An 8,612-nucleotide genomic window follows, 5' to 3' on the forward strand; every position below is an offset into this window, starting at 1 on the left:
TTGTGCACATGTATTTTCCTAAAAGTGAACATGCTATATCAAGGCATAAATACATTAAAATGTAAGAAATATTAAGACAAATTCTCAATAGAAATTGTACAATTTGTACTCCCATATGAGATAGCTCTTCTTTCCATACCTTTCTAACATAACTTGCTATCAGATTTTTTTGACCTTTGTCAATCTGAGAAGTGAAAGATTATATCTGGTAGTTTCAGTTTCATTTCACTAATTATGAATAAGTTGGAATATGTTTTATTTATTTTCTGTGAACTTCTACTCACATATCTCTTTCATATTATTTAAATAAACTAGCTTTTCCTATGATAAAAGCTGAAAATATATTTTCAGACAGCTGTTTGTCCTTTGACTTTGTTTTCTTGACATAAAGGATTTATTTCAGTTTTATGTGCTTGTGTATGTATCTTATATCTTCTGGGCTTTGTGTCTTGCTTAGAAAGGACTACCACATTCTAAGATTTTAAAAAATTATTTGCAATTTCCAAATTTTATAATTTCAATCTTCATGTTTAAATCTATAGGAAATCTGGAATTTCTTTGCCATAATATATGTATATATATGTTGCCATAATATATACATATACATATATATGATATCTAATCTCTATTTTCTCTAGGTGTCTGTCAAGTTGCCTTAGACAATTTATTCAACAGTTCATTATTTCCCACTGATATCAAATAAAACATTTAAGATAAATAGTTTCTGGAAGTGTTTGTCTCTATCTCTAGACTAGGTAAACTGTTCTATAGCTTTGTCTGTATTGTTAGGACCCAGAGCTGCACTGGTCTGATGAACACAGCTCTAGAACAGGTTTTCATATGGAGTAGATATGGCTCCTCTACTTTTCTTCTGTATTATCCTGACAATTTTTAAAAGTATGTTAAGCATTTCCATTTAAACATGTAGAAAGGTAGTAGCCTACCTCTCTTTATAAAAACATAGTTTTACCACAGAACACATTACATTTATAAGTGAATTAGAGGAGAATTGACTTTAATATGTATAAATTATATAATTCTTCTTTTGTGACTTTCAGTGTCATGCTTGACACGTTTTTTCAAGGTAATTTTTACCTCTATTGCAAATTTAGTCTCTTTCTACCTCCTGAAACAGCAGGTGGCCAACTTTTTCTGTAAAGGACCCAAGAGGAAATACTTTATATTTTATGGGTCAAACAGTGTTTGTTGCAACTATTCAACTCTGCAGATGTTGGGGCATGAAAGCAGCCATAGACAATATGCAAATGAATGAGTGTGGTATTGTGCCAATAAAACTTTACTTACAAAAATAGCAGGGCAGATTTGGTCTATAGGCCAAAGTTTGCCAACCCTTTTTATAAAGTTATTTGTTTTCCCCTTTACACTAACTAGTAAAACCAACATTTAATCTATCTAAAGTGTGTCAGGCAGTGATATCCTCTAGTAGGCACTTTTTATGTTTAAAGCTTTCTGAGTGAAACTAAAAAACATACATGTCAAAAATAGGGCAGAGCATATATCCATATTCTATAATTTCCTTAAAATAAAAGCTAATCCTATTTAAACAGTGAGCTTAGGCCCTTCAGACCCTGACCAATTAGTTTAGCAGGAACATACAGAATTGTAGTTGTTTCAGTGGCAAGTGTGTCCAAGGCCCGTGCAATCCAGAGAGTCTTATCCTTTTTATTATTCTCAATTATATTTCTTAGACGATTCATCTCTTCTTTCATCTGCTCGGATTCATTACTAAATCCTTCAGTAAGCAGATCATTTTGAATCTAAAACAAAGGATTGTGGGCAGAGGAAAAAGCGAACTTTTGAAAATCCCCATTTTTTCAAGAGTCAGATTTTATATTTAAGAACTTTGCTAAATTGTCTCTGTTTGACACATATAATTATTCTCTCTTATTAGATCATCAAAGGACAATATTTGAAGCAAAGAATATCTTCTGGTTTAGACCTGGACAGTGAGAGGAAGGATAGTTCCTAATCTTACTGATATTCATACACCATTAGGGCTTTGCTAGGGTTCTAAGTCAGGCATGAGGACAAATGCAATCATACGTTCCAACCAAAACTTAGGGTTGGGAGAGAGCCATTAGTTCACTTGCACAAATTATCAGTCCCATTTGGGATGGCATGGTCACCCATATCGTGGAAATAATGGGAACTTATAAGCTGATCAAGAAATCCCATATAAACACTTCTAGATGGGAAAGAGAATTCCCCCAATTCTATGTGGTGACACAGGCAAGCTATCCACACCTGGAGAAAACTACAGCAAGTTTATAAGGTGTCAGTTCCCCACACTTCTATATCTGGACATATCAGATAGTTTTAGGTCAGCATAGATCCAAATCAGGGTCTTTGGTGCTAGTAGGGTTCCTGACCATTGACAGTGATCTTAGCAAAACACCCAATTGCCGCTAATATTAAAAACACCTAGATGGAATAGCTACTTGATAATCCACGAAACCCTGAATAATTTGGGCTCCATGAGATCTTCCTAGAATCTCAGCTATAGAGAATTTAAAATCTTGGAGAGGTTATTTATATTCTTCAAGGACTTGGAGGGGCCAAGGTCATCCTGGACTCTCCAGGGTCTCAGTGTGGAGCAGAATTCAAAGATCTTTTGAAAAGCCAGGATTCAAAAATTTGAGTGAATCAAATGCAGTAAATGGCAGTAGTGCTTTTTTTTTTTTTTAATTTTGCTTTAACTTTCACGCATTCCTTCCTGATGTGCCAGGTCAGTGACAGTCAGGAACTAGTGAGGCCATGCCAGACTTACCTTCAGCCTGTGCTCCAGCATCCTTTCCTGCTCTCTCAGAAGGTTTTCTCTTTCCCTCTCCAGCTTCTCTCTCAGTCGGACTATGTCTTCCCTGAGGTTTCTCTCTTGAGCCTCCATCTGCTGTTGCTGCTCCCAGTGTTTCTGTCTTAGCAATTCCTGTTCCTTCTCAGCTGCCTCCTTCCTGACTTGCTCCTCTGCCCCATTAAGGTTTCAGAAAGAGAAGAAAGTAGCAGATCAGGCTCAAACTCTACCTTCTTGGGATCAGAGACCAAATCAAATCTGAAAAAGAGGGTGAGAAATCTCTGAATTCACCTAGTGCCACACCATCAAGAGCAGGTTTGAGAATATGATCGGAAGGGCCTTGACCGTCTGGCTGATGTCCAACCACAACTCTGTTATTTTCAGATTTAGCAGAGAGTGTATTCCACAAAAGAATTGGAAGCTCGTTATTTTGGAAAGATCTTCATTCGATCTGTCAGAGGGCATTGCAGGAACATCCCAACCCTGCTAAGAGTTAAGCCCTGCCCCATACCTGCTATGGCCTTCTCCCTATAGGTCAGGGCTTCATCTGCTTGCAGAATGGATTTCTCAGTTGCCACCTCAGACTGCAAGAAGCTCTGGAGCACCTCATATGCCTGAGGAATTAAGAAGGACCAAAGCACTTTAGATTCCTACTGAGGAGACTTGTTCTGTACAAACAAGTCCATCCATGTCATTTTTACTTTCTGCTTCAAATGCTCCAGGATCCTCCTACAAAGCATCCAAGCTCCCGAGTGTCACCAGAGACTCTCCCTATCTCTCTCCAGTCCCCTGCCCAGTGCTACTTCCTTCCATCTGCTCCAGGTATCAAGCAGTCAGAATTAAACACAGTTGGACAAACCCACAGTCTCATATATTTGCATGTTTACCTGGGGCTCTTCCCTTTGGATAACATCTCAACCTGAACAACATGTACAAATATTTCAACTTACATCCCCCTCTTTTTCAGGAAATTTTCCTAGACTATGTGCCCAGTGTGAAAGTCTGACTGTAATCTATGCAGTTGTTCTCTCCTACCACTTGCTAGTGTGTAAATTTAAGCAAGTTATTTAACCATCCCGTGCCTCCTAGTTCACATATATAAAATGTGGGTAATAAGAGTAGATGCTTCAGAACATCTTTTGGAGGATTAAATTTAAATCTCTAGAGAAAGAGCTTGACGTTATACCTATAGGCAATAACAGTTCGATATATATTCTTTGTATTGTTATTTTGATGTTTATTACCACCACCAGTGCAGCCCAAGATCACAGTTTCATAAGCGTTATTCCTCCATATACAATTGTCTATTTATTTGACTTCCTCTCTCACTTTAATCAGCCTTGAGTACAAAGATTCTGACTTTGCATCATAAATCCCCAGCATGTGGCACATTAAATGTCATGTTTTTGGATAAAGAAAATGAATAACTTCTGTTCTGTCTCTGGTGGATTTTAGAAATCCATACTTGTTTTGGGGGACTGGACATTTCTCCTCAGGGATAAATAGCATGTAATGGGCCTTGAGAGCTAAAGTTGTCATGATATGCCCATGCTCTCTCATTACCCACACCTGGTGCTGTGCTCTCAGATTTTCCGGAAACCCCCTTGACTCTATTATGTAGGCTCCCCATGCTTCCCTTATCCCTCACCTTCACTCCTTTCCTGGGTACTTGGCAATAATCCTATTCAAACCTTTCCTTTGCTTTCCTGTAGAGTTTGTGCCCTCCAGGAACAGAGAAAATTCCTGCTGAAACACTTTCCATTAGGGCCTTTGAAAGCTGATCAAGTTTAGCCTGGCAGTATTTGACAGATGCCTCTTCATTCTGCAGCAAGAAAACCTCCTTTTTGTTCTTTATGATTTCCTGCAAGGGAAATGTAGAGGGATGTCACCAGAAGCAAGGAACAGAGGAGATAGATTTCCAAGGAATCTGGTAGAAAGATTGGTCCAACTGTGGTCCTCATGAGAAAAGCATTCTAGTGGAGAAACACAAGCAATGTAGCCAGAATACAGAGATTTACTCCCAACCCTGAAATCTCTGCAAGACTATGGAAAACTTTCTTAACGTCCCTGGGCCTCAGGTTCTTCATGCATGAAATGCTGAGGTTGAATTATCTATTCTCTATCGTTCTTAGTAACTGTAGCATCCTGTGGCTCTATCTTCATTAAAACAATAAGACAACTAAAGAAGAAAGTAAATATAAAGAAGGATCTTGATTCTTCCAATCCAAGAACATGGTATATCTCTCCATCTATTTGTATCATCTTTAATTTCTTTCATCAATGTCTTATAATTTTCTGCATACAGGTCTTTTGTCTCCTTAGGGAGGTTTATTCCTAGATATTTTATTCTTTTTGTTGCAATGGTAAATGGGAGTGTTTTTCTTAATTTCACTTTCAGATTTTTCATCATTAGTATATAGGAATGCAAGAGATTTCTGTGCATTAATTTTGTATCCTGCTACTTTACCAAATTCATTGATTAGCTCTAGTAGTTTTCTGGTAGCATCTTTAGGATTCTCTATGTATAGTATTATGTCATCTGCAAAGAGTGACAGCTTTACTTCTTCTTTTCCGATTTGGATTCCTTTTATTTCTTTTTCTTCTCTGATTGCTGTGGCTAACACTTCCAAAAGTATGTTGAATAATAGTGGTGAGAGTGGGCAACCTTGTCTTGTTCCTGATCTTAGTGGAAATGGTTTCAGTTTTTCACCATTGAGGATGATGTTGGCTGTGGGTTTGTCATATATGACCTTTATTATGTTGAGGAAAGTTCCCTTTATGCCTATTTCCTGCAGGGCTTTTATCATAAATGGGTGTTGAATTTTGTCGAAAGCTTTCTCTGCATCGATTGAGATGATCATATGGTTTTTCTCCTTCAGTTTGTTAATATGGTGTATCACATTGATTGATTTGCGTATATTGAAGAATCCTTGCATTCCTGGAATAAACCCCACTTGATCATGGTGTATGATCCTTTTAATGTGCTGTTGGATTCTGTTTGCTGGTATTTTGTTGAGGATTTTTGCATCTATGTTCTTCAGTGATATTGGCCTGTAGTTTTCTTTCTTTGTGACATCTTTGTCTGGTTTTGGTATCAGGGTGATGGTGGCCTCATAGAATGAGTTTGGGAGTGTTCCTCCCTCTGCAATGTTTTGGAAGAGGTTGAGAAGGATAGGTGTTAGTTCTTTTCTAAATGTTTGATAGAAATTGCCTGTGAATCCATCTGCTCCTGGGCTTTTGTTTATTGGAAGATTTTTAATCACAGTTTCAATTTCAGTGCTTGTGATTTGTCCGTTTGTATTTTCTATTTCTTCCTGGTTCAGTCTTGGAAAGTTGTGCTTTTCTAAGAATTTGTCCATTTCTTCCAGATTTGCCATTTAATTGGCATATAGTTGCTTGTAGTAATCTCTCATGATCCTTTGTATTTCTGCAGTGTCAGTTGTTACTTTTCCTTTTTCATTTCTAATTCTGTTGAGTTGAGTCTTCTCCTTTTTTTTCTTGATGAGTCTGGCTAATGGCTTATCAATTTGGTTTGTCTTCTCAAAGAGCCAGCTTTCAGTTTTATTGATCTTTGCTCTCGTTTCCTTCATTTCTTTTTCATTTATTTCTGATCTGATCTTCATGATTTGTTCCCTTCTGTTAACTTTGGGGGTTGTTTGTTCTTCTTTCTGTAATTGCTTTAGGTGTAAGGTTAGTTTGTTTATTTGAGATGTTTCTTGTTTCTTGAGGTAGGATTGTATTGCTATAAACTTCCCTCTTAGAACTGCTTTTGCTGCATCCCATAGGTTTTGGGCTGTCGTGTTTTCATTGTCATTTGTTTCTAGGTATATTTTGATTTCCTCTTTGATTTCTTCAGTGATCTTTTAGTTATTTAGTAGCATACTGTTTAGCCTTCATGCATGTATCACCTCACACCAGTTAGAATGGGCATCATTAGAAAATCTACAAACAAGAAATGCTGGAGAGGGTGTGGAGAAAAGGGAACCCTCTTGCACTGTTGGTGGGAATGTTAATTGATACAGCCACTATGGAGAGTAGTATGGCAGTTCCTTAAAAAACTAAAAATAGAACTACCATACAACTCAGCAATCCCACTACTGGGCACATACCCTGAGAAAACCATCATTCAAAAAGCGCCATGTACCACAATGTTCATTGCAGCTCTGTTTACAATAGCCAGGACATGGAAGCAACCTAAGTGTCCATCGACAAATGAATGGATAAAAAAGATGTGGCACATATATACAGTGGAATATTACTCAGCCATAAAAAGAAATGAAATTGAGTTATTTGTAGTAAGGTGGATGGAACTAGAGACTGTCATACAGAGTGAAGTAAGTCAGAAAGAGAAAAACAAATACCGTATGCTAACACACATATATGGCATCTAAAAAAAAATAGTGGTTCTGACGAACCTAGGGGCAGGACAGGAATAAAGATGCAGACGTAGAGAATGGACTTGAGGACATGGGGAGGGGAAAGGGTAAGCTGGAATGAAGTGAGAGAGTGGCATGGACATATATTCACTGCCAAACGTAAAATAGATAGCTAGTGGGAAGCAGCCGCATAGCACAGGGAGATGAGCTCAGTGCTTTGTGTCCATCTAGAGGGGTGGGATAAGGAGGTTGGGAGGAAGACGCAAGCATCAGGAGATATGGGGATGTATGTATATGTATAGCTGATTCACTTTGTTATACAGCAGAAACTAACACACCATTGAAAAGCAATTATACTCCAATAAAGATGTTAAAAAAAATATATGTGGTATATATATAAAATGGAATATTACTCAGCCTTAAAAAGGAACGAAATTGTGTCATTTGCAGATACGTGGATGGACATAGAGACTGTCATAGAGAGTGAAGTAAGTCAGAAAGAGAAAAACATATAAATGAAATATTATAGGAGTAACAAAGAAAGAGAAAAACAAGTATCATATTAACATATATATGTGGAATCTAGAAAAATGGTGTAGATGATCTTATTTGCAAAGTAGAAATAGAAACACGGACATAGAGAAAAATCATATGGATACCAAGTGGGAAAGGGGGGTGGTGGGATGATTTGGGAGACTGGGATTGACATATATATACACTACTATGGATAAAACAGATAACTAATGAGTACCTACTGTATAGCACAGGGAACTCTACTTAGTGCTCTGTGGTGACCTAAATGGGAAGGAAATCCAAAAAAGAGGGGATATATGTATATGTATAGCTGATTCACATTGCTGTACAGCAGATACTAACAGAACATTGTAAAGCACCTATAATGCAATAAAAATTAATTTGAAAAAAGACTACAATAAAATAATACTAGCTTTTAGGCTCATTTTTTAATGAATTGATCTCTTAAATATAATTGAAAACAAGAAGTATAGTTGCAAAATGTTGTTATAGTAATACTGGCTTTTATACTTGGCCATATATTTACCTTTAATTAGGTCTTTATTTATTTCACTGGTGCTTCTGCCATGAAGAAAATGTGTATAGAAGGGCCCTGAGAAGATCTGAGTTATTCCAAGCTCTTAATACTGACTTTTTCCCTGCCCACCTTCATGTGCATAGTGCAGGGAACCTTAGGACCAGAGACATGCCTGCTGTCCAAGCCACAGACTGAGAAAATAAGGTTTTCACTAAAACAAACCTTGTTAACCATAAATACTTGACCCTTTCCCTTCTAACGTCCATCAATGCCTTGATAGCATCTGAGGTCCACCTACTCAATAGCCTACATTCTGGTCCTGGTGGAAACTCCATTCCTTAATTATACTTCAGGGAAACTGGGAGAAAAGAAACAC

At 37.4% G+C, this 8,612-nt stretch overlaps 1 pseudogene; it reads right to left on the reverse strand.

Moving 5' to 3' along the window:
- Positions 1 to 1,556: 1,556 nt before the first annotated feature.
- LOC132360704 (guanylate-binding protein 6-like) lies at positions 1,557 to 8,371 on the reverse strand (annotated as a pseudogene).
- Positions 8,372 to 8,612: the final 241 nt, after the last annotated feature.

The sequence above is a fragment of the Balaenoptera ricei genome, chromosome 1, assembly GCF_028023285.1.
Source record: "Balaenoptera ricei isolate mBalRic1 chromosome 1, mBalRic1.hap2, whole genome shotgun sequence".
Taxonomy (NCBI): domain Eukaryota; kingdom Metazoa; phylum Chordata; class Mammalia; order Artiodactyla; family Balaenopteridae; genus Balaenoptera; species Balaenoptera ricei.